Genomic DNA, 24,708 nt, shown 5'->3' with positions numbered 1-24,708 from the left:
ATTGAGTCCCTCTGGAGATAAGGCCTGTGTGTCAATAAAATGCAGAACAATGGCCGGGAGTGGTGGCGCACGCCTTTAATCCCAGCACTTGGGAGGCAAAAATAGGAGGATCACCATGAGTTCGAGGCCACCCTGAGACTACATAGTTAAAATGGACCAGAGTGAGACCCTACCTCGAAAAAAATAAAATAAAATGCAGAACTCCTCCTTCTACCGATGTCTCCAGACATCACTACTTGGATAAAAAGAAAAATGCTCGTAGTTTCCTAGGATACAGATAGCAATCATCGATAAACCCTGGTTTATTTTTAGATGCACATCTCTAGGCATCTCCATAGCTGCACAAACAATGCAGGGCTTGCAGTCTTTGGAAATCAATCTCTCAGGGCTGGGGGGACAGCTCCAGTGATAACATGCTTGCTGCACAAGCATAAAGACCTGCGTTTGCATCTCCAGCACCCACATAAAAGCAGGGTGTCATAGCTCACACTTGTAATCTTTTCACTGGGGAGGTGGAGACAGGGGAATCCCTGGGGACTGCTGGTGAGCTAGTCTAGCCAAATTGGTGAGCTCCAGTTACTGAGAGAGCCCGTCTCTGAAATTAAGGAAGGAAGTGATTGAGGAAGATACTTGACATAGAATTGGGATCATCACATGGTATACACATGCACACGCGCACACACACACATGCCTACACAATCTGAATATGCACCTCACACATACGTACACCTGCAAAAAGAAATCAATCTCTTACCTCAAGTGAGAAAATGCAAAGCATTTCTGAGTTGGCTCATATTCATTTTCACAAGGAACTTAAGTGCTAAGGAATATGTATGTGTGCATATTTTCCCATGAATTCTGTCCTACAAGAAACTACTCAAGAAGAAAATATTCAGCTCAAATTTTTTTTTATTAATTAATTAACTTGAGAAGCAGATAGAGAATGGGTGCACCAGGGCCTCTGGCCACTGCAAATGAATTCCAGACGCATGTGCCACCTTGTGCATCTGGCTTATGTGAGTCCTGGGAAATTAAACCTGGGTCCTTAGGCTTTACAGGCAAATGCCTTAACTGCTAAGCCATCTCTCCAGCCCTGGGATTTTTTTGTTGTTGCTGCTGTTGTTTGTTTTTTAACTTGTGAGGCATACAACAGCAGAGTCTAACATGGCAGGATATAAATGCAAGAACTTGGGCTGGAATGTAGCTTAGTGGTGGAATGTTTGACACGGGAGATGCCCTGGGTTTATTCCCAACACTACGTACAAAACAACAAAATACATGGCTTTGAAACAACAGATACCCTACCATTGGAAAGTTCTAATCTGAATGGGAGAATGTTTCCATGTTTTCCCTCTTTCAAGGATAAACTGAGGCAAACCAGCCAGGGTATGTGAGAAGTTCTTACCTCCTCCACTCTGTGGGGTCCCCATGGATTCCGGATGTAACCCTTTATTGTCATGGTGGCAGCGGCTATGAATGATGACCCTGTGTGACATCGTGCTAAGCATTTTCCTGGCGAATCTTGATTTAGTATCTTAGAGGGATGGGTCCTGCCCATCATACAGAGGTGGAAACCAAGACACCACCACCTGAGGCCCAGCGCTCGCCTTCTGTTCTCTGGGGTGTTCCCTGAAGTTTAGCTTGACTATCAGAAAATAAAGGCAAGGGAACATTCCCTGCTTTGCTATGAGATCCCAGGGCCCAGAACAGCCAGAGATTCAATACAGGGTTTGGGGTCAGGTTCTGATACCGTGGGCCCAGGTGCGACTTCCAAGGCAAAGAGTCACAGTCACCATCGCATTGCTGTCCCATAGAGAGGCTGTCCCATAGAGAGGCTTGCAGCGGAGTTGTAGCAGGATGGCTAAACGCCTCCCGAGACGACAGAGAAGAAGTGGACCTCTCCTGCTTGTCCCTTCTTTCCTCCGCTTACTGGGCGCCTCTCCCTGATAGCAGGGAGCAGCTGGGGTTAGTGAGCTGAAAGCCAAGCCGATCAATAGCTTGTGCACACGAGGCCGTCGTTAGCAGAGCACTAATGCTCCCCGCGTACATCCAGGGCGTCAGTCCCGGGGTAGAGGTTAAGTAGAGTCGGTCTAATGTCAGAAGATTCATTGTACTGGAACATGGGACATTTTTTTCTGCCTCGATATAGCTGTAGAGAAGGGAAGCTACATGTTTTTACGTATTTAGAATAATGCTTTGTATGCAGTGGTCGCATGAATAATAAAATGTCACCTGTTAATTAGTTACAAAGTGTATATATATAATATACATATTTAGACATGTTTTCCAGTTTCGTTGTGTGCAAAACAAACATTGAATATGGTTTTTGTTATGCTAGGGACACATAATGTACGATAGCTACATGCCAAATTCTTTAGCAAAATGACGTGGTAATATAATATTCTCTCGCATGTTTTGCAACATCACGTTTTTACAGTTAGGAGCTATTTTCTGGTCGTATTATTTTAGTGTTTTAAAAATATTATTTATTTATTTATTTGACAAAGAAAGAGGGAGAGAGAGAGAGAGAATGGGCACAGCAAGCCCCCCAGCCACTGCAAACGAACTCCAGACGCGTGCGCCCCCTTGTGCATCTGGCTAACATGGGTCCTGGGGAATTGAACCTGGGTCCTTTTGGCTTTGCAGGCAAATGCCTTAACTACTAAGTCATCCCTCTAGCCCTTTTTAGTTTGTTTTCTTTGCTTATTTTTATTTATTTGTTTGAGAGTGAGAGACAAGCAGAGAGAGAGAGAATGGACATGCCAGGGCCTCCAGCCACTGCAAGTGAACTCCAGATGCATGCACCACCTTGTGCATCTGGCTAACATGGGTCCTGGGAAATCAAACCTCAAACTCGGGTCCTTAGGCTTCACAGGCAAGCGTTCAACCACTAAGCCATCTCTCCAGCCCCTGGTCATATATTTTTTAAATATTTTATTTAGCCAGACGTGGTGGTGCATGCCTTTAATCCCAGCACTTGGGAGGCAGAGGTAGGAGGATCACTAGAGTTCAAGGCCACCCTGAGACTACATAGTGAATTCCAGGTCAGCTTGGGCTAGAATAAGACTCTTCCTCAGAAGATCAAATATATATATATATATATAGTTTATTTATTAATTTATTTGAGAAACAGGAACAGAAAGAGAGAATGGGCACTCCAGGGCCTCCAGCTACTGAAGATGAACTTCAGACACATGTGCCTCCTTGCGCATCTGGTTTGCGTGTGTTCTGAGGAATCAAACCTGGGTCCTTAGGCTTTGCAGGCAAAAGCCTTAACCACTAAGCCCCTGGCCATATTTTTCTTAAAAGGAAGGCGCAACACGTTAAAATGAGAATACCGTTCCCGGTGTTACTGCGTAGTCCTTGCAGGCACAGTCTTCTGCGTGGGCAAGCAGAGGGGCAGGTCTAGGCTACACCTGCCTCCTGCCTCTGCCTCTTTTCTCAAAATTGTGCTAGGTGGTAAGGTTCTTGACTCAAGCTTCAAATTGTTTGTGTCCCTTTAAGAGCTGGGTGTGTGGAGAGGGAAGATGTGCTCAGTAAAATGGAAGGAGGAGAACAGTTCCATTTTTTTTTTTTTCCTGGTAAAAGAGTATTTCTAGGAATACTGCTCCTCAAAATCTTAGTAAATGTGACTAACGAAGGCCATTCATGCAAAACTACGATTTCTATAATGGGCCGTAGATCTTGTCTCACCCATAGGATATTACATTTTCTCCAACAGCTCTGCACAGATGCAAATGCAGAGATTTTGTCAGATGTCTAGCCACCCAGATAAAACTATCTTTCTTGTCATTCTGTTCATCTACAATCCTGACAGGAAAAGAGACTTTTGGCCCTGGCATCCCTGAGCCATGGAACATAATGCCATAAAGAAAGGGAAATCCAAGCTGGAGAAATAGCTTAGTGGTTAAGGCCTTTACCTGAGAAGCCAAAGGACCAAGGTTCAATTCCCCAGGACCCACATAAGCCAGATGCGCAATGTAGCATATGCGTCTGGAGTTTCTTTGCAGTGGCTGGAGGTCCAGGCATACCCATTCTCTCTCTCTCTCTCTCCTTCTCTCTATCCCTCTCCCCCCATCTCAAATTTAAAAAAAACTAAATAAAATTTAAAAAGAAAGGCAAATTCTCCCAAAGCCAAGAAATAATGATTGATCTGCAATAATTTGGAAAGAGAACTAACTGGTTGCCTGATGCCCCACTAAACTAGAAAGCTGGAGTCAGGTGCATTATACAGGATACCAGGCCTTACAAAAAGCCCACAGACCTGAATTCTTTGCTGAGGCATTCATTGAAAAAGTCATTGATGAGCTGAGATGTGTAAAGGCAAAATGCTAAAACATCCTGCTTGTGTGAGCAGACGCAGGGAACGTGTACGTATGCAGCTGCTATCTTTCTGAGGCAAGGTTGGCTAGGGTGAACGGGGATCTGTTTATCTTGTTATATTGGCCTTCTGCTGGATTAATTTAAAACAGCTTTTTAAATAAACTAAAAAGCCCTCCAGACACCACTAAACTGTGGTCGTGCATATAAATATGTTGGGGGGCAGTAACACATAAATTTTCACAAATACATATGAAAGTGTTTGGTACACAATGGCAAATTTGTTCAAATAAGATTATTCTCTATATTACTGCTGTTTACCAACAAAAAAAGGGCCATCACATACAGATGATGGGGCTCAAGTATTGGGGTTGGAAGGAATTCTGGGAAACACTCACTAGTTACTCTGCAACAGAAAGACAAAGAAAGAATGCCATCTGCATAATTCAGACCTCAATGGGATTGTCCGAGGTAATTCAAACAATCTAGAAACAACTTGAGCAGGTTTACCTTGTCTGCGCCAGCGGGCCTGTCCGTCTCCAAGCCCAAGCAGCCCAGAGCCCTGTAATATTATTCATCTCAGCATGGTGTTTCTCTGTTTGTGGCCCTGGGCTTGGTATTTCCCATGGTTTATTAACTACATAAATTCTAAGAGGTACAGGGAAGAAAGAAGTCTATCAAAACCTTCTCTCTTTTGGATACAGAGCCATGTTGGCCTCCGGGTAAGAGGAAGTTTGCTTTCTACCATGTCACTGTATTCTGTCTATACTGCACATGGGGGAAGAAGAAACTGGTTGTTGGTTTTTTTCTTTTTTGGGGGTGTCTCCTTCTAGCCAAGGCTGACCTGGAATACGCTATGTAGTCTCAGGCTGCAGAAACTTTTCTTGAGGGAAGAGTCTTGTAGCTCCTAAAACTCACACAAGCAACTGCTTACCTTCAAGTACCTGTTAAGGAATCATGTGAGCCAAGTGTGTAAGGACAAGCCTGAGGTCCCAGCACCCTGGGAGGCAGAGGTAGGAGGGGCTTGAGGAATTCTGGGACCTTATCTCAAAAGCAAACAATAAATAATGAAAAAGAAAGCTACGGGCTGGAGAGATGGCTTAGTGGTTAAGGCATTTTGCCTGCAAAGCCAAAGGACCCCAGTTTGAGTCCCCAGGCCCCACGTAAGCCAAATGAACAAGGGGCACGCATGTATCTGGAATTGTTTGCAGTGGCTAAAGGCCCTGATGCGCCCATTCTCTCTTTCTCTCTATCTGCCTCTTCCTCTGTCTCTCAAATAAATGAAATTTTTTTTTCTAAAAGCTGGACATGGTGACACACCCCTGTGATTCTAGCACTCAGAGGAGGGAGAGGTAGGAAGAGAGCTACAAGTTTGAGGCCAGCTTGGTCTGCATAGCAAGTTCCAGGCCAGCCAGAGCTATATAACAAAGCTCTGTTTCAAAAACAAATGAACAAACAAACAACAACAAAAAATTAGGGATGGAGAGACTGCTCAGTGGTTAAGGCCACTTGCCTACAAAGCCTTGGGACCTGAGCTTGATTCCCCAGTTCACACATAAAGCCAGATACACAAGGTGGTGCATGTGTCTGGAGTTTGTTTGAAGTGGCTGGTGTCCCTAGCATGCCCATTCTCTCTAATAAATAAATAAATAAATTAAATATTTAAATTCAAAACAACCCCAACCAAACAAAAATTTAAGAAAATAAATTATGTGACTAAAAGCTATTCATGGTTTCATTATAGGTATTAATGGCTCTTTAAGTATGTTCTAGGAAAAACTATCTGCATTGTTGCTATGGAAGACAACACAGGACCCCTGTTTCAGGCAAGCTGAAGACCAAAATGTCTATAGAAAGGCAGCAAGTCACAAAAGGGCAGGAAGCAAGTCATAAAATCACATAAAAATGTGACATGTTGTTTAGGTTTATGTATTTTCCTATAGCAGTGTTTTTTTTTTTTAAATCAAGATGATTTATTCATATTATTTCTTTGAATGTAATAGATTCTTTAGCCCATCTTCACCTTCCCCATGACCTTGGGTTTTATGACATGATAGCTGTGTCAATTACAATTGCGCTGGGTACAAATCAGCTCTGGAATGGCCTGGCTGACAGCGCGGAGGGAGGGGCCGACAAACAAGGAAGGCTGTGTTACTGGTGCAGAGGGGTGGAGATGTACACAGGAGTCACAGCTTGCCTGGTGGGAAGACAATCTTCCCCGGAGCTGGTGTGAGGGCACCAGAGTAGCAGTTGTCTTTTTGCTGACTCATCCATCTCCTGCCCAGGCCTGCACTTAGAAATCAAAGATCAGGTCCTCGATCTAACCTGGCTGTCTCTCTAGGCTTCTGGGCACGACACAGTTCCCAACTGCAGCAATTTCTCTATGTCACGCAGCCTCAGTGGGTTTTTATAGGCTTTCACTGTCTCATGTAATACACACGCACACACACACACACACACAAAAAAAACAAAACATGAGGTAGCTATTATTTATAAATGAAGAGTCTAGGGGACTGGAGAGATAGCTCAGCAGTTAAGGCACTTGCCTGCAAAACCCTGATGACACAGGTTCAATTCCCCAGGACCCACATAAAGCCAGATGCATCTGGAGTTTGTTTGCATCTCTTTCTCTCTCCTTGCAAATAAAATATTTTTTGTAAAAGATGAGGTGCTTGAGATTCAGAGGACTTGCCCAGGTAGGCAGACGGGGTACAAGTGGAGTTTCAATGCCGCCGTGATCAGCGGAATGTTGAAGGGTGTCTCTCTCTTTCGCAATGTCTCTATACCCCAAGGTTTTATTGCCTTGGTCCTCGGCTTCCACTGATGGTTCGGTTCTTCCAGGAAGAAATAAGAAGCAATGCGTTCTGCGAACTTCAGTTTGTTTGTGTTGACATTTGAGAGACAAGACATCTTAGTCAGCAATCAGTGTTGGGGGTGATGGGAAGAGACTGTACCTCCCGTTTGAGGCATCATATCTGGGGGTTCTCAGGATCGCTGAGATATGCTGAAATCCGAGGACATTTAGAAAAGCTTGAAGCCTGCGGGGAGGGAAGTGGCTCCTTGAGAAACAAATGCCTCTGAGTTTTCAGTTATCAGCCAAAGAGTGCATTTCTTCCCGCAAGCATGGAACTCGGAGAACGTATTTTATGCTGTGGCTTGTGAATGCCTATTTTTATTCCTGTCCAGTTATTGATGAGCTAAGATGTCTCTTATTTTCCACTGACACTGCCATCTTTTGCTACTTATTGCCGGTACATTTGATACTGGGAGAAAGAAACTTCACCTCCACAGCACAGGGGTAGCAATGAAGCTTCCTGCTGTACCCACAAGGGGACTTCTCTTAAAATGTCTGCTGTCCCATTTTGAGTTTTCTAATACCAAAGAACTTGTAAAATGGGTGATTTTGCCTGGGGACATATTATATCTTCTTCTGACAGGTCCACAAGGCAAGGGTTTCTAGCCTGAAGGGGTGAGCAGCTCAAAGCTGAGGAGCCACATAGAGCCACAGCCACTTCCTCAGCTCTGTTTCACCCCCTACAGTGGAGGTGGGCCCCCCAAAGACTGCCAATCATTGCACCATTAGAAGGCTAACTTGGGCACTCGGCTGGGCTTCTATTGCTGGAACCTTCCTTCCCTCTCCTCTTCTGTGAGAACGAGAGGAGCGATCCAGGAAGGGGAAAGGTATCCCTTTCCAACGATCAAGACACTAGACCGTTTAGTTTCTCTTCCTATCAATTGTGCAACAAGAGAAACGGTGTTTGCAAGGAGAAATGGAGAAGGCACTTTGCCCCAAGGCTGGTTTTCCTAAGGGAAGCTTAAAGGATGTGAGAAAACAGCCAACTTTTCTGCCAGACAACAAATACAAATTGCAGTATAAGAAACCTAGGATATCATTAGGCAATAATTAATTGCACATTTTTTTAAATCTAAGTTACGAAAATAAGTAATACAGCAACATGAGTCAAAACTTTAAAGAGAGATGGACCTGGCCTGTAATCCCAGCTACTTTGAAAGCTAAGGCAGGAGTGGGTGCAAGTTTAAGGCCTGCCTGGGCCACAGAGTGAGTTCAAAGCCAGCCTGAGTCACTTAGTAAGACTCTGAAAATGAAAATGTTAAAGAAAAAAAAAAAAAAAAGACAGATCAGGATACGGATCAGTCATAGAGCATTTACCGAGCTTGTGTGAAGCCCTAGGTTTAATTCCCTGTGTGGGGAAGAGGGGGAGGGGAGGTCTCCAAAAAGAAACACTGAGAGTCTCTTATCTTTCCTTGTGTCACAGCGAGCATTTCCTTCCTTCCTTTCGCCACTTTCTCCATAAGTGACAGTGAATTTATGTGTAGTGTCTTGCTTGTTTTCATTTCACAACAGATATTTTGATGTCATATTCTTAAACAGCCTTCACTTTTCATAGCCACATAGTAACCACTGTGCCAGTGTATTGTGCCTTTTTGATGCCATCCTCTAATGGTGGCCAGTAGCTTCCTGGGGGCGGGCTGTTTAAATCTGGTCTAGCCCCTGGTATCAGCAGGTAGCCAGTGGGGACTTTTAAATACTTCGGGATAAGTTCTCAATATGTAGTAGTTTGAGGGAAAGTTGGGAGGCAGGGTTCCTGAACAGCTCTTTTTGTTTGTTTGTTTGTTTGTTTGTTTGTTTTTTTCAAGATAGGGTCTCACTCTGGACTAGGCTGACCTGGAATTCACTATGGACTCTCAGGGTGGTCTCGAACTCGCGGCAATCCTCCTACCTCTGCCTCCCCAGTGCTGGGATTAAAGGCGTGCGCCACCAGCTCCTTTGGGACAGTGAAACTGTAAACGCTGGGAATCGCCTCACCGGAATCTCTCACACCACTACATAAGGTGCTGGGCGGTTGCTAAGAAGGATTCTCTCACTTTTACAGAAATTTAAGAAAACGTGAAATAAGATAAAATAAACAGCATTTTATAATAGCGTGGAAGAATGTTCGTGTGCTCAAATGAGGCTTAACCCAACACTGTGTTCATAGCAGTACAGAGGACACGTTAAGAAACCCCACGGACGCCTGCCCGGCGCTAGCATTGCGCTCTGAAGGTATATAGCGCCCTTCGCCTTACGATACGCATTTCAAATGCACCCGAGAAGGAATTAGTTGCCTTCTAACTCTTATTCTTAAAAATTAAGCCTGAGGGCTGGAGAGATGGCTTAGCGGTTAAGCGCTTGCCTGTGAAGCCTAAGGACCCCGGTTCGAGGCTCGGTTCCCCAGGTCCCACGTTAGCCAGATGCACAAGGGGGCGCACGCGTCTGGAGTTCGTTTGCAGAGGCTGGAAGCCCTGGCGCGCCCATTCTCTCTCTCTCCCTCTATCTGTCTTTCTCTCTGTGTCTGTCGCTCTCAAATAAATAAATAAATAAATAAATAAATAAATAAATAAATAAATAAATAAATTAAGCCTGAACACGTAGTCATTAACCTTAAACAGCATTTTGAACTGTGTTTAATTATAGCCCTCAGATCCCTTCCCCGCAGGTTTGGAGGTACATTATTTGTATCGCTGACATAATGACACCTATGTCCGATGGCTCTAGGGGCTGAGCTCCCCCAGCCGTATTGTTGGGCCATGCGCTTAAGTGGGGTGCAAAGGCAAGGTGACTGCAGGAAGTGGCAGGAGGTAGGATGGCTCCTCCTCCTCTTCCTCCAAATCCAGCTTGGAGCACTAAGCTTGCAGTAGGTGCCGGGGAGGAATGGCTGGGGAAGGGTCTGCAGCAGTCACCCAGGGACTCAGGCTCCCTAAGCTCATTCTTGGAGCCTTCAATGACAGAATCGTACACAGGCCGTTGGGAGATGCCAGCCCATAGGCCACTGCTACTTAACAAGGCCCATTTTGCCTGCTGCGCCATTTGGCCTGCCAACCTTTGAAAGAAGAGTTTTGCCAGAGGGCTTATTCAGTAGGTACCAATCCTAAGAAGCCGTGAGCTCCAAATTTCAAATCCATCTCCCCGAGCCTAGGATTTAAGAGACATTCATGGGTAGAGAAAAGGTGATTGGAGGGTCGAGTGAAGCAATCAGGTGTGCGCATGCATGTGTTCAGAAAACAGAGGCATTAGTGTCTGAGGATTGGGAACGGTCACTCAGCAGACACCTGCCCAGGCCCAAGTGCAAATCGGTGGTTTGGACTGCTTTGAAACAGACAAAAGTGGCCTCTCAGTTCCTAAAAGCAAGCCACTGTTGCCATGGTGACCATACATCAATGGTGTTTTGGATAGCAGAGCTATGTGCTGGGGGTTAGACGGCCAAGCTATAGTTTCTCTAAACTTGGTGAAAAAGACAGAGAATTAAAAGCAAGGGAAGCCAGAGGTTCTATCCAGGTTGTCCCTGGCTGTCACGGCTTTGCCTGTTTGCTGCATTTCTTTCTTTCTTTTCTTTTCTTTTTTGGTTTTTCGAGGTAGGGTCTTACTCTAGACCAGGCTGACCTGGAATTCACTATGTAGTCTCAGGGTGGCCTCGAACTCACGGCGCTCCTTCTACCTCTGCCTCCCGAGTGCTGGGATTAAAGGCATGTGCCACCATGCCCGGCACATTTTTTAAAAGTTATTTTTATTTATGTATTTGAGGGAGAGAGAGAACGGGTGTGCCAGGCCACTGCAAACTAACTCCAGACGCATGTGTCCCTTTGTGCATCTGGCTAACATGGGTCCTGGGGAATCGAACTTTGCAGGCAAATGTCTTAACCATTTATCCATTCCTCCAGGCCTGCATTTCTTTATAGATGAGCACTCCATCGTGCCTCAGCTTCCTCACTGTGGTCCAGCGCAGATGCATACTGGGTGCCTTCCATATGATTGCTGAGCTGGGTTTTCTCCAGTGTCCTCTGACAATAAGGAGAGGCCCAAGGAGTGTCTCAGTGCTCTATGAATGTCCATTATGTACTAATACTCAACTGTGGGGGAAAAATAAAAAAATGAACCTAACTGGAACATAAAGACAGGGATGTTCTGAGTAATGAAATAATAAAACAAGGGCTGGAGAGATGGCTTAGCGGTGTTTGCCTACAGAGCCAAAGGATCCAGGTTCAATTCCCCAGGACCCACGTAAGCTAGATGCACAAAGTGGCACATGCATCTGGAGTTTTTTTTTTTTGCAGCAGTTGGAGGCCCTGGTGCGCCCATTCTCTCTCTCTCTCCTCTCTCTATCAAATAAAGTATATTTTTTTAATGAAACAAATTTCAAGACCCTTCACTTGCACAGAACCTCCCAAGGCAGCTCTGTACTATATTTCCATTCATAACCTGGACATATTTTCTAAAAGAGACCCAATGTTCTAAGCTTTAGAGCCACAATGTTTATAATCATTCTGGACCTAAGAGAGCACACGATCATGACTCCATTTTCAAAAATAGAAAAACAAGTACAGATGCCACACAGAAGCCAGGGAGGGGACATAAAAAAAAAAAAAACTATAAAAGTGACTTTCTCTCAGTGGGACTATTTGCTGATCTCAATTTTCTATTTTATTAAAATGAACAGGGCTGGGTTTGGTGGCGCATGCCTTTAATCCCGGCACTCGGGAGACAGAGGTGGGAGGATTGCCATGAATTTGAGGCCACCCTGAGACTCCATAGTAAATTCCAGGTCAGTCTGGGCTAGAGTGAAACCCTACCTTGAAAAAGAAAAAGAAAAATTTGGTTTGGCAGTTGGCTTGCAATAGCTTGATGGCATGGGCTCAATTCTCCAGTACCCATGTAAAGACACATGCACAAAGGGGTGCATGTGTCTGGAGCTTGTTTCCAGTGTCAAGAGGCCTTGGGGCACCCACTGTCTCTATCTGTCTGTCTATCTATCATCATCTGTCTCTTTCTCTTTCTTGCTCTTAAATAAATTTAATTTAACTTAAATTTGTGCCAATGTAAAGAAGTAAACTCACTACCACTTTCCAAAATGTCATTTCCATGTGGCTGCTGTCATACTTCCTCCCAGGATCACCAACTGTATTTTTGTTTGCTTCCTTCCAACTATATTTCTTACCTTTGGGGAGCGAAATAGTAATGCGAGTGACATCTGTTCCCACTGTCAGTTTTGGGATCTGTGGAAGGATGCAGATTTTGTAGCAATTAACAAAATAGGCAAGAGAGCTTCTCTTGCCACGGGCCTGGGTTCTAAGTCCCATTTATTCCATTAGCACCATATGGTTATGTCATGAAGCCGACTCCTCGTACCTTCCGCCGTGCCGGCTCACATCTTTCAGCGCCACCTGCAAGGAAGATGAAACCTAAAACCTCTGAGGTCTTCAGGCCTTTGGCCTTGAACCCAAGGTCTTCGTGTTTTCGGACGGTACCACGGCCGAGGCAGCAGTTCTAGCCTTCAATAGAGTGTCTTCTAAGAAGCACCTTTGTCAGCAAGGGTGGGCGGGGGGACCGGGGGCATGTAACACTGCTTTCTTCTTTCCCACAGCTTTCCCTGGGGGACATCTGCCTTCTTCAGAGGGCAGCACCGAACAAAGAGGAGCCACGGTCAGGTATGACCAGGGGACAGGGACATTCACATTGCTGCAGTTTTATTAGGCTTATCCTGCTGTGTGCTCTGTGACGTGCCATGAAGAATGCAGCAGGAAAGGCCACGGTGTGGGTGGGTGGCTGTGGTCTCCGTGGTTTGACTGTGAGGGGGTGGCTGTGGTCTCGGTGGGGTTGACTAGATGAAGAAGAGGCAGAGGTGAGCATTAAGGGGCTGACTGGAGGACTACAACACATCTCTTTCATTAATTCATTTACTTACTGATTCATTTACTACAGTTGTATTGTGTTCTTACTCCAGGTCTGGAAATTGTTTTATATGCTGTGGATGTAGTCAGAGGTGCACAAAACAGCATTGCATTGATGAATTCACAATATGGTGAAGTCATTTCCTGGGAATAGTTTTAGAGTTTTAATTTCTCTTATAATATATAGATGCAGAAACATATACTCCAAAATAGAAGTCTTGTAGCTTAAAAAAAAAAAAAAGTTTAGTTACAATTAGGTGTGTGTCATAAAAATATTAGTGTGGGCCAAATACAAAAACAAAACAAAACAAGAATTCTCTTGGCTTAAAAGCGGTTAAGGCACTTGCCTGCAAAGCCAAAGGACCCAGGTTCCATTCCCCAGGACCCATGCAAAGCCAGATACACAAGGGGGCACACCTGTCTGGAGTTCATTTGCAGTGGCTAAAGGCTGTGGGGCACCCATTCTCTCTTTCTGAAACAAATGAATAAATAATTATTTCTTTTAAAAATGAATGATTGAAAATAAATAATAAAATGATAAAAGGGAATATAATATGCAGAGTCCTCCACCCTTGGATATTAATGAAAAACGTGGGGACCCTTTGTGATAGGTTCTCCTTTGAATGCACTCTAGGAAAGTCAAGGGGAAAGTGTGGGGGATAAGATTCCCCAAGATCCCTCAAAGGTGAGCTTTGACTTGAGGTGGGAGGAATCTCGAGGGCCTGGCTGAGGTGGGAGAGCTGAAGGGCCAGGACATGCCGCAGGTACGCTCCCCTGCACCTGGCTTCTCATCAAGCGCAGGAAACGGGGCAGCCAAGATGTTTCAATGCCATCAAATGACTGCAGTCACTGAAGCAGTGGACTGCAGATCAGGGGGTGAGGCGAGATTACACCAAGGCTGGAAGCAAATCAAAGTTCTCCTCTTCCTGTCCTCTCTCCCTCCTGCCTTCACTTACTCTCCTTCTTTCTTTCTGAAAACCGCCCCTATCAGGTGCTTGGGAGCCCATGGCCTCATGCCTGAACACTCACCGGCGTTCTCTGGCCTGTAATGTTCTCATGCTTCTTCAATGTTATCGGCTTCCTAGATTTTTTTTTTTTCTAGACTCACACGCTGAATAATGAGGTTAATGAAACTGGTGAAGTCCTTTGCCATGTACACAGGCTCTTTCCATAAAAATGACAGATGTATGATCAGCTCAGATTTAATCATCTTTCTAACATCTTATAAATGTTCCTAACGAACCCATTAGTGTTTCAGTGAAGGCTTTACTTAATTGGTTAGGGTTTTAATTCCTCTGGACGTGAATAGAGTCTTGGTATTTATAGCTTCTAACATTTCTGCAGTGAATTATTATCCTGGTGAATATGCATCTGAAACTCAACAAATCACACACATCAGAAGGCCCAGCAAGAGTAAGGATTAGCTCTTCCCAATTCCGGGCCTTGGATCGGGCCTCTCGCCTTCTGGTCAGTGTCTTTATTTCATCTCAAAATGTTTATTGTCCACTCTAAGGTAATAGGGTCACCAGAGCCCTCTCTGATGGAAAATATTCAAGTGCAGGAATTTTTAAAGTGAAAGGACCAGTCTTTAAAAATATACATATTCACTTAACAAACATTAACTGGTCCAAACTATTCAAAGACATGGAGGAAATAAAATAAATCAGCCAGAAAGTATTGCTGGACCCACTGGCCTCCTGAAACATATGTGCAAATGGGACAAGCAGACATCTGTAGCAGACAGCTTCAGGTTGACTGAAATGAACTTCCAAACCAGCCACAGTTATGGAGGAAGGGATATTTATTGAAGTTTACAGATCCAGGGAAAATTCCATGACGGTAGAAGAAGCTGGTTCTGTTTGCACAGGTCCAAGCAGGGAGAGAGAGAGAGAAGCCACAAGCCAAAAGCCACAGAGCACACTTCAGGAACTCCAGGTGAAACTAGGCACTTTACATATCTTTAAATTGGAATTTCAAACCCACACCGCACCTTAAAATCCACCCAGTGACACCTCCTCCAGCCAGGTGATTGCAAAGTAAACTACAAACTAATAAAACACTGACTATATTGGGGGCCATCTATTCAAACCACTACATTCCACCCCTGGCCCCCAATAGATTGAAAACCATCACACACTGTAAACTGTATTTAGTCCAATTTCACAGGTCCCCATAGTCTGAGGTTGTCCTCTGGCCTACACACACATAACACAGATGCATATGTAGACCCATACAAACGTGTGTGCTCCCAGAGACACAAACCCCTACATACACATGAACATGTACATATATGCACACACAGTGAGGATTTAGAAAATGGAGACAGGATAAGTCAGAGTTATATCAGGGAGAAAATCAGCAATTACCATGAGCATTTTGTTTAATGGAAGCCTACATCCAGAAGCCGTAAGAAATCTAAGGAGGGTTAAAATCCATCACATTCAGCCGTGCTTTACTGAACTGTGACCAGGCAGAAGCCTCCGCCCATGAACTGCAGATGCAGAGTTGGAAAGGAAGCAATTCTTTGCTGCCTCTTTGTGCAGCTGGCCGGGATGTGTGAGCTAATGTGTTTCTAAGGGTGGGAGAGTGATGGGGAAACACTGAGGAAGGCTAAGCTCACGCGTCCGCGATGATAGCACTGGGGGCTTGTTCACTTTAGACCCTGGATTCCATCCAGAGGAAAAGGCTGTAAGAGACGCTCCTGGCACATCTAGTGATGATAATCAACCTTCACTGACCACCTATGTGCTCTGTTCTTTTTTTTTTTTTTCCTCAATTTTTATTAACATTTTCCATGATTATAAAAAATATCCCATGGTAATACCCGCCCTTCCCCCACTTTCCCCTTTGAAACTCCATTCTCCATCATATCCCCTCCCCATCTCAATCAGTCTGTCTTTTATTTTGATGTCATCATCTTTTCCTCCTCTTATGATGGTCTTGTGTAGGTAGTGTCAGGCACTGTGAGGTCATGGATATCCAGGCCATTTTATGTCTGGAGGGAGCATGTTGTAAGGAGTCCTACCCTTCCTTTGGCTCTTACATTCTTTTCACCACCTCCTCCTCATTAGACCCTGAGCCTTGGAAGGTGTGATCGAGAAGTTACTCAGTACTCCAGTCACTTCTTGTCATGTGCTCTGTTCTTAAATGCCTTCAATATTCATTTGAAATAAGCCCTATTTTCACCCCATTTTAGAGACAAGGAGATTAAGGCACAAGGACACAGTGGGGCTGGGGAGATAGTCAGTAGAGTGTTTGCTTTGCAAGACCTTCAGAACCACACACACACACACACAAAAGCCAGACACATTCGTATCCCAGTGCTGGGAAGACACACGTAAGGGAACCTCCAGGGTTTGCTGGTAAACTAGTCTAGCCAAGACAGGCATGTTACAGGTCAATGAAAGATCCTGCCTCAAAAAAACAAACAAGGTAGATGGACAGCCGGGGCTCAGTGGAACATATCTTTAATCCCAGCACATGAGACACAGAGGTAAGAGGATCACAGTGAGTTTGAGGCCAGCCTGAGACTATAGAGTAAGTTCCATGTTAGCCTGGGCTAAAGTGAGATACTACCTCAAAAACAAATAAACATGGGATGGGGAGATGGCTTGGCAGTTAAGGCATATGCCTGCAAAGCCAAAGGACCCAGGTTCGACTCCCCAGGACCCACATAAACCAGATGCACAAAGGGGCGCATGCATCTGGAGTTCGTTTGCAGTGGCTAGAGGCCCTGGTGCACCCATTCTCTCTCTCCCTCTCTCTCTCTTTCTCAAATAAATAAAAATAAAATATCAAAAAAAAACCATATCATTAACAACAACAACAACAAAAAAGGTTCATTGTGCCTGTTGGAGTTACCTTTGTGTTGTTGGGACAAAACAGCTGACCAAAAGCAACTAATGGGAGGGAAGACCTTATTCTGGTTTACAGCCTTGTGGGGAAGCTTCTTTTTTAAATTTTTTTTTCATTTATTTTTATTTACTTATTTGAGAGCAACAGACACAGAGAGAGAGACAGATAGAAAGAGAGAGAGAGAGAGAATGGGTGCACCAGGGCTTCCAGCCACTGCAAACGAACTCCAGACACATGTGCCCCCTTGTGCATCTGGCTAACGTGGGTCCTGGGGAAATTGAGCCTCAAACCAGGGTCCTTAGGCTTCACAGGCAAGCGGTTCACTGCTAAGCCATCTCTCCAGCCCAAGTGGGGAAGCTTCTTGATGGCAGGGGAGAGCATGGCATGAGCAGGCTGGACATCACCTCTGCCACAGAAGTGATGATGGAAAACAGAGAGAGTGAGTGGAGCTCTGGAAAGGGGTGCTGGCTGTAATACCCCAAAGCCAGCCCCAGCAACACACCAGTAAGGCTCCATCTCCTAAACTGCCACCAGCTGGGGACTATGTATTCAAAACACAAGAGTGTATTGGGGGGCATGGGAAGGATACCAAGGTTGTCCTCTGGCCTCCACATATGTAACATATGTGCACATATGTAATGTACACCCACACACACACATGTGCATACACATACAACAAGTGAACATAAAAGCTTGGCAGAACCAGAAGCTCTCAGGAAAAGGGACATTCAGAAGCCAGCAACAGTTCAGACAACAGCATGGCCGTTCAGGCTGACTCTCTATATACGCATGCTAGCTTCAGAATCATAGAATTTTAGCGCAATGTTGAGAAAAGAGGTGATTCTATAAAGTGTACGTATTCCAGAAAATGAGCCCAGGGCTCAGGGCAAGGAAGAAATAAGAAGGGAAAAAGGACTTTGGGAACACTCCCTCCCCCAAATGCAGAAGAAACGGGCAGAAAGGACCTAATATAACTAATGCCCCAAGAGAGATGGACTCTTCAGCCAGGGCCGAGGCCAGCCGTCAGGCTTCTGGGAGAACTGCCACCTGACTGCTTCCTGGGGACAGGCATCTCCGTGCATGCCATCCCCCAATCCTGGGTGAGAAAGCACCCTGCACATGACCATGTCACTGGAAAGTTCTGGGATTTGGAGAGAAGTTACCTCTCTCTCTCTCTCTCTCTCTCTCTCTCTCTCTATCTATCTATCTATATACACGTATATGGTCTTCCACCAAGTCTAATTCCTACAGCAAGTATCTCCCAAGGCACAAGCTTCAGAATCAGGGTTTGCCTGAGGCTGTAAAGGAAGGTGAGATCGGAAGTGAACAATAACAGGAAAACTCAATTCCAACAGGGAGAAAATTCCAGTGAGTTGTCTGCACAAAAGTTTTCCTTGGAGGCTTCCCCCAGCCCTTGCCTAGGTGAGCCAGCCTGGAAATCACTGCCCTTGATGGATTTATGTTCTGGATGCCCCAAAGGAGTGACTGAGCTAGCATTTAATATTTCCTTACATGTCTATACTCTGCAACTGCTCACGGGGTGCATGCTACTAGCAGGAGGTAAACACGTGTGGACAGTGTAGGCATAATCTACAGAGCCAGGAAAGACCTCAAAACCAAGTGACTCTGGTGGCATCTCACTGAGCCAGATTCCTCATCTGGAAGACGAGCCAGTGCGAACAGACACACCAAGGTCTGAGCCCAGCCTGCCTACCTCTTCCGGCTCACCTATGCTCCTCCTTCTCTGTCATGTCACTTCTGCTGTCCTTCCCTGCTTCCCGAACACAGCCTCGCTTGCTCCGGAAGGCTCTCCACCACGCTGTCTGTGGCTAGCTGCTTCTCCCCGCGTGCATCATCTCAATGTCACTCTTCAGGGACGCCTTCCTTGAATCCCAAATCCAAGTCCCTCCCTTTAGTCATAAAAAATTGCTGATAGCCGGCCGTGGTGGCGCACGCCTTTAATCCCAGCACTTGGGAGGCAGAGGTAGGAGGATCGCCATGAGTTCAAGGCTACCCTGAGACTACAGAGTTAATTCCAGGTCAGCCTGGACCAGAGTGAGACCCTACCTCGAAAAACCAAAAAAAAAAAAAAAAAAATTGCTGACCTTCGAAATTATCTTGTGGCCTTGTGTTTTATTTTTCAGACTCACTGAGAATTCCCTGAACTCACAAACTTTCTAAAACTAGGCCCCAGATTTTTCCATTCCCTTCCTTGGTTTGTTGTTCTTGTTGTTCCTCCTTAGCATTTGCTGTAGCCTGAATGTAAAGTGCCCCCCCCCCATAGGATCATGTGCATGAACACTTGGTTCCTCAACTGGTGGCACTGTTTAGGGAGGGTTGTGGGATCTTTAAGACGTGGGGCCTTGCTGGAAGAAGTGGCTCACTGGGATGGGCTTTGAGGTTTTACAATCTGGTTCTCACCTGTTCTCCCACCAGTGAGCAGATGTTGACATACCTTTGGGCTGGACTCCAGCATCTTAACCCAGTGACACCTCCTTCAGCCAGGAGGCTGGAGACCCAAGTTATAAGCTTTAGTAAAACACCTGGGTCCCATTCAAACTACCAAACTTTCAGAGGAGACGTGTGTGCCTCTGAGTTCAAATGATAAAGCTGCATGATCTTCTGGGGTTCTCTTACTTCACCAGAAATCAATATGAAAGCAAATGCCTTTCCTGGTCAAATCCCAAGCCCTCCTTTACACTTACTCTTTGCTGGAGTTTGTTTGTAGCCATCCTGGTTGACATATTTTGAAGTTTCAAGGGGAAGCTTCACTGTGTCAGGGAAAGCATGGCAGGAGCAGACAGTTGGACATCACATCTCTATGTTAGCAGGGAGGAAGGAGAGTGAGCTCTGAGAGGTGAGCAGGGCTGAGATATGACACTCCAAGGCCCACCCCTTGGACACACCTCCTCCAGCAAGGCTCCATCTCCCAAAGGCATCATAAATTGGAAATTAAGTATGAGGCTTAATCCTATGAAGCCATAGGAGACACTTTGCATTCAAATCACCACATAATTATTTCACAATGTGTGTGTGTGTGTGTACATACACACACACATATGTATTCTCAACACATTGTACACATGGAACACATACTTTTTTTTTTGGTCAGAACTCAAAGATGGGAGAGGCCTAAGGGTCACCAGCTGTCCAGACTCCCAGGCCACATAGGAACATCTCAGAAAAGAAATTACACAAGGAATGGTCTCCCTCTAACTGTCTGACTGTACTAGTTTCATATTGTTGTAAGAAATAACCACAAACCCTGTGGCTTAAAAAAATATAGTTCTGCAGGTCTAAAATCCTATATCGGGGTTTTGTTCCTCCTAGAGTCTCTAGGGATAAATCCATTTTCTTAGTGTTTTCAGCTTTCAGGGGCCACCCACACACCTTGCCTCATGAACTCCTTCCTGTGTCTTCAAATTTCTATCTGCTCCTCCTTCCCCTCCCCCCATTCCACCTCCATCATCACATTTTCTTCCCTGACACTCCTCTCTCCCTCTCTCCTCTCATAAAATGTGATATTAAGGCCACCCATAATAATCTCCCCATCCCAAAATCCTGTACTTAATCACATCAGCAACTCACATTTATAGCCATGTAAGATGACATATTCACAGAGTCTGCCAATTGGGATGGGACATTATTCTACCACATCCATCTGCTTTCTTCCAGACAGCATCCAAAAGTGGCCTTCAGGTCCTCTGCTCTCTAAGACAGGGTCACCTCTTTGTTGCCAGAGGCTTCTGAGACCCTTCCTCCTCCTGAGCTTTCTCATCTTCTCAGCTGCATGCAATTGCTGCCTTCATACTCATCTGGGGAAGCTGGGCACTGCCCGGGACATTCTTTTCTGTGCCTTACATCTTGTTTTGGTATGCATGTTACTCTCCTAAGCCAGAAGCCAGCTCTGTGTCCCTTCCTGGAAGGTGGCCAAGAATAGTGTGGGACAGACTACAGGTGCTCAGTGATTGCCATCATTGCCCTTCAGATGACACACATATTTCTCCCTGGGCCAGAAGACATCTAGATGGTTCTCCCCAGAGTCTCAAGGTACCTGTCACCCCACCCTGAAGTGTCTCTGCTAGCCAGTAATGTCTCCTCGACTGTGAGCTGGGAGGACGTCACAGCTGTAACCCTTTAGAATACCTGCTCCCAGGGGCCTGGGAAGAGCAAGCATCTACTCCTTCAGCTTTGCACTGTGCATGAGCTGCAAGCCGGCTTGTTTCTGCTTTGTGATGGGCCATGGGTGGCTACTTGCCCACAGTGGCAGCTGAAAACCCCATTTCCAAGTAGGGTTGGCCAATTCTACCATAATTTTCTTCCCCTTGGCATAGCATCCTCTAGATGTGCTGGAATGACTCACTTGGCACTTGGACTTGGTAAGAACCAGAATTTAATGACAAGGCACTGGCCAAGAACTTACCAGTCTCATTTTCAGCCCCTCCCTGGATAGGCCTGTCCTTAGGTGGAATCTTACCTCCTTGGTGGGGGAGATGCACAGAAGTCTGAGCTGTCTAATTGCCAGGCACTATGGGTAGCTTAAAGCTTGGGACTAGGGTTGAAGTAGATAAAAGTGAAGGAATAAAAGCATAAAATTAAAGTGTGCGCAGATTTCAAAATCAACTGGGGCGAAAGCTAAGATACCAAGTGATTACACAACACTGTCAAGTCTTGTATCAGCAAAGTGTAAGGAATGTGGGAACAAATAAGTGGCTCTACATCTCAGTGTGCACCTGGACCAATCCAAAGTATGAAAAAGTGAAGTCTTCACATATAAAGAAAATGGACAGGATACTGGAGGAGGGAGGGATTTGGGGATAGGAAGAGGGAATGAGAATTAACAAAACAAATTGTATTTGAAAATGCCAGAATGTGTGGTACCTAAATCTCCGTATGTTAACTAAAAAATATTTTTTGAAGAAAATGAAGTCTTTAAAGCACTAGGCAAAATCCTGGGAGAATGACAAAGGCCATTCTAAGGCCTGACTCTAACATAGAACCCAGAAGCCAAACATAAAATGATAGCTGAATTTATTTACATAAAAACAATCCTATGGTAAGATTTGCAATATATAATGTCAAAACAATAAATTCCAACCTAAGGGGAAAAAAATCTGCAAATCATAATACAAAAGGATAATTTTCCTACTGTAAATATAATACACATACACCAACAAGAAAAACACTAATCATCCAATAGGAATATCTTCAAAGAACATAACACAAAGCTCATTGGAAAAGAAATATAAAGACCTTTAAGTATGTGAAAAGCCTCCAAGCCGTTTTTGTCTATCATATTGGGAAATACAGAAATATTTGTAAAGATATCAGCAGCCCAGTGTATCACTGGCACAGGTACTTATTGTTACAAAATGCACAGGAGGCAAATTTTCAACATCTATTAAAATCACAGACCTGTTTCTTTTCAGTCAGCAATGTGCTAGGAACTTACCCTGTGGATAGTCTAACTCCTGAGGAACAACACAGACTGTAGGACTGTCAATACAGATTTTTTTTTTTAACTGCAGTACTCTTCATTTAATGCAAAGATTGGATGTGGTCAAGAGAGGAATGATACATCGTGATTTTCACATATCAAAGCAGTCTACACTTTGGTCGGAAGCAATGGGCAGCCTTTGTGATGGGGGCAGAGCTGCATGGCAAAGTGAAGTCAGCAAGGTGCAGGATGGTTTGCTTGGCATGCTGCTTGGCTACTCAGTGGTGTGCTCTGTGTGTGTAGCAGATAGGAGGAGTGAGCTGTTGGCTATTTTCTTTTTTAAGTTTTATTTATTTATTTGCAAACAGAGAGGGATAGAGAGAAGAGAGACAGATAAGAGAATGGGTGTTCCAGGACCTCCAGCCACTGCAAATAAACTCCAGACACATGTACCCCTTGTGTATCTGGCTTACATGGGGCCTGGGGAATCAAACCTGGGTCCTTTGGCTTTGCAGACAAATACCTTAACCACTAAGCCATCTCTCCAGCCCACCGTTTGTTTTTGAGGGGGGAGGCAGAGAGAAAGAGAGAATGGGGATGCCAGGCCCTCCAGCCATTGCAAATGAACCCCAGATGCATGCACCCCCTTGTGCATTTGGTTTATGTAGGTCCTGGGGAATCAAACCTGGGTCCTTAGGCTTTGTAGGCAAACGCCTTAACCACAAAGCCATTTCCTCAGCCCCTACCAGCTGTTTTCAAGAATCAGCTCAGTGTGCTTCTGTGGGTTGCCTGTGCTCGGGCTGTCCCTTCATGGAGATTGTCCTTTCACTCTCTGCCTGGTAGAGAGAAAAGTTACTCTTACAAAACAATTTCAAGTATTTCTTCCTCTATAGGCCTTGGTGAACCTCTTGAATTAGATACTCTCTCAACTGAACAAATCTGTAAAATTATTAGAATACATTTAAGGTTTGGGGTTGGGAAATCCTTCCTAAGAGAACTGCCAATAAATCATAAAGAAAGAACATTTCTGGGCTGGAGAGATGGCTCAGTGGCTAAGGAGCTTGCCTGCAAAGCCCTGGTTCAATTCCCCAGTACCTACATAAAGCCAGATGCACAGAATGGCGTGCATGCATCTCGAGTTTGTTTGTAGTGGCTAGAGGCCCTGGTGTTTACTCTCTCTTTCTCTCTCAAATAAATAAATAAATAATATATATTTTTTAAGTAAGAGAGAATTTCCTTTAGAAGGCTGGTTGAATCTTGTAAGACTATTTTATGTGCTCTAAAATGTCACAAATTGATCAAAACACAAAAGCTAACACACTGAGAAGAAACATTTGCAACATGTGTAGAGTACAAAGGCTTATTTTGCAGAGACTATTAAAGATCTATAAAGATAAACCAACAGTGCAACAGAAAAAAAAAAACTTCATTTAAAAAAATATTTTTATGAGAAAAGGAGAGGCAGAGAGAAAGAGGCAGCTAGGGAAAGAGAGACAGTGGGTATGCCTTCCTGTCCCCGCAAACCAACTCAAGACGCATGCGCCACTTTGTGCATCTGACTTTATGTGGACCTGGGGAATCAAACCTTGGCCATCAATCTTTGCAAGCAAGTGCCTTTAGCCATTGAGCAATCTCCCCAGACCCAAAACACCACATTTTTAAAGGATAAATACTTAGTTTAAAAAGAGAGAGAGAGAGGGCTGGAGGGATGGCTAGCGGTTATGGCGTTTGCCTGCAATGCCAAAGGATCCTGGTTTGATTCTCCAGGACCCACGTAAGCCCGATGGACAAGGGGGCACATGTGTTTGGAGTTCGTTCGCAGTGGCTGGATGCCCTGGCGCACCTATTCTCTCTCTCTCTCTCTCCCTCTGAGATAAGTAAATAAATAAATAAACAAATAAATAAATAAAAGAGGGCTGGAGAGATGGCTTAGCAGTTAAGGCACTTGCCTGCAAAGCCAAAGGACCCAGGTTCAACTCCCCAGGACCCACGTGAGCCAGCTGCACAAAGTGGTGTACGAGTTCGTTTGTAGCGGCTGGAGGTCGTGATGCGCCCATTCTCCCTGTCTCTCTCTCTCTCTCTCTCTCTCTCTCTCTCTCTCTCTCTCTCTCTCCCCCTCCCTCTCTCTCTCAAATAAATAAATAAAAGTAACTATGATGACGTATATTCAACCCCCCCTTTAATAATAAATAAATAAAATATTTTAAAAGAAAAAAAAAGGAATGTTATTAAAAAGAGCCTCAATTTTTAAAATAATAAATATATTTCTACCTTTTGGGCAAAAACGAAACCGATTGACAGTGTGATTTGGGGGGGCCTAGTGATAGTGATGTAGTAGGGGCCCCAGTGGTTGAATTCTCTTGGAAGAG

General features: G+C 44.8%; 1 long non-coding RNA gene across 2 annotated transcripts in view; it reads right to left on the bottom strand.

The window, feature by feature from the left end:
- Positions 1–1,824: 1,824 nt before the first annotated feature.
- LOC123454670 overlaps positions 1,825–24,708 on the bottom strand; it is a 35,128-nt gene continuing 12,244 nt past the window's right edge. Inside the window, exons 2-4 of one of the 2 annotated variants that reach the window (XR_006633425.1) lie at positions 12,506–12,540; positions 12,315–12,372; positions 1,825–2,149 (exon numbers count right to left, since the gene is read on the bottom strand). This is a non-coding gene — a long non-coding RNA (uncharacterized LOC123454670). The remainder of the gene's footprint in view (positions 2,150–12,314; positions 12,373–12,505; positions 12,541–24,708) is intronic. The other variant, XR_006633426.1, reaches the window with a different exon arrangement.

The sequence above is a fragment of the Jaculus jaculus genome, chromosome 14, assembly GCF_020740685.1.
Source record: "Jaculus jaculus isolate mJacJac1 chromosome 14, mJacJac1.mat.Y.cur, whole genome shotgun sequence".
In the NCBI taxonomy this organism is placed as follows: Eukaryota; Metazoa; Chordata; class Mammalia; order Rodentia; family Dipodidae; genus Jaculus; species Jaculus jaculus.
Note: the sequence above shows the minus strand (reverse complement) of the source record. Positions and strands in the feature narration are given on the sequence as shown.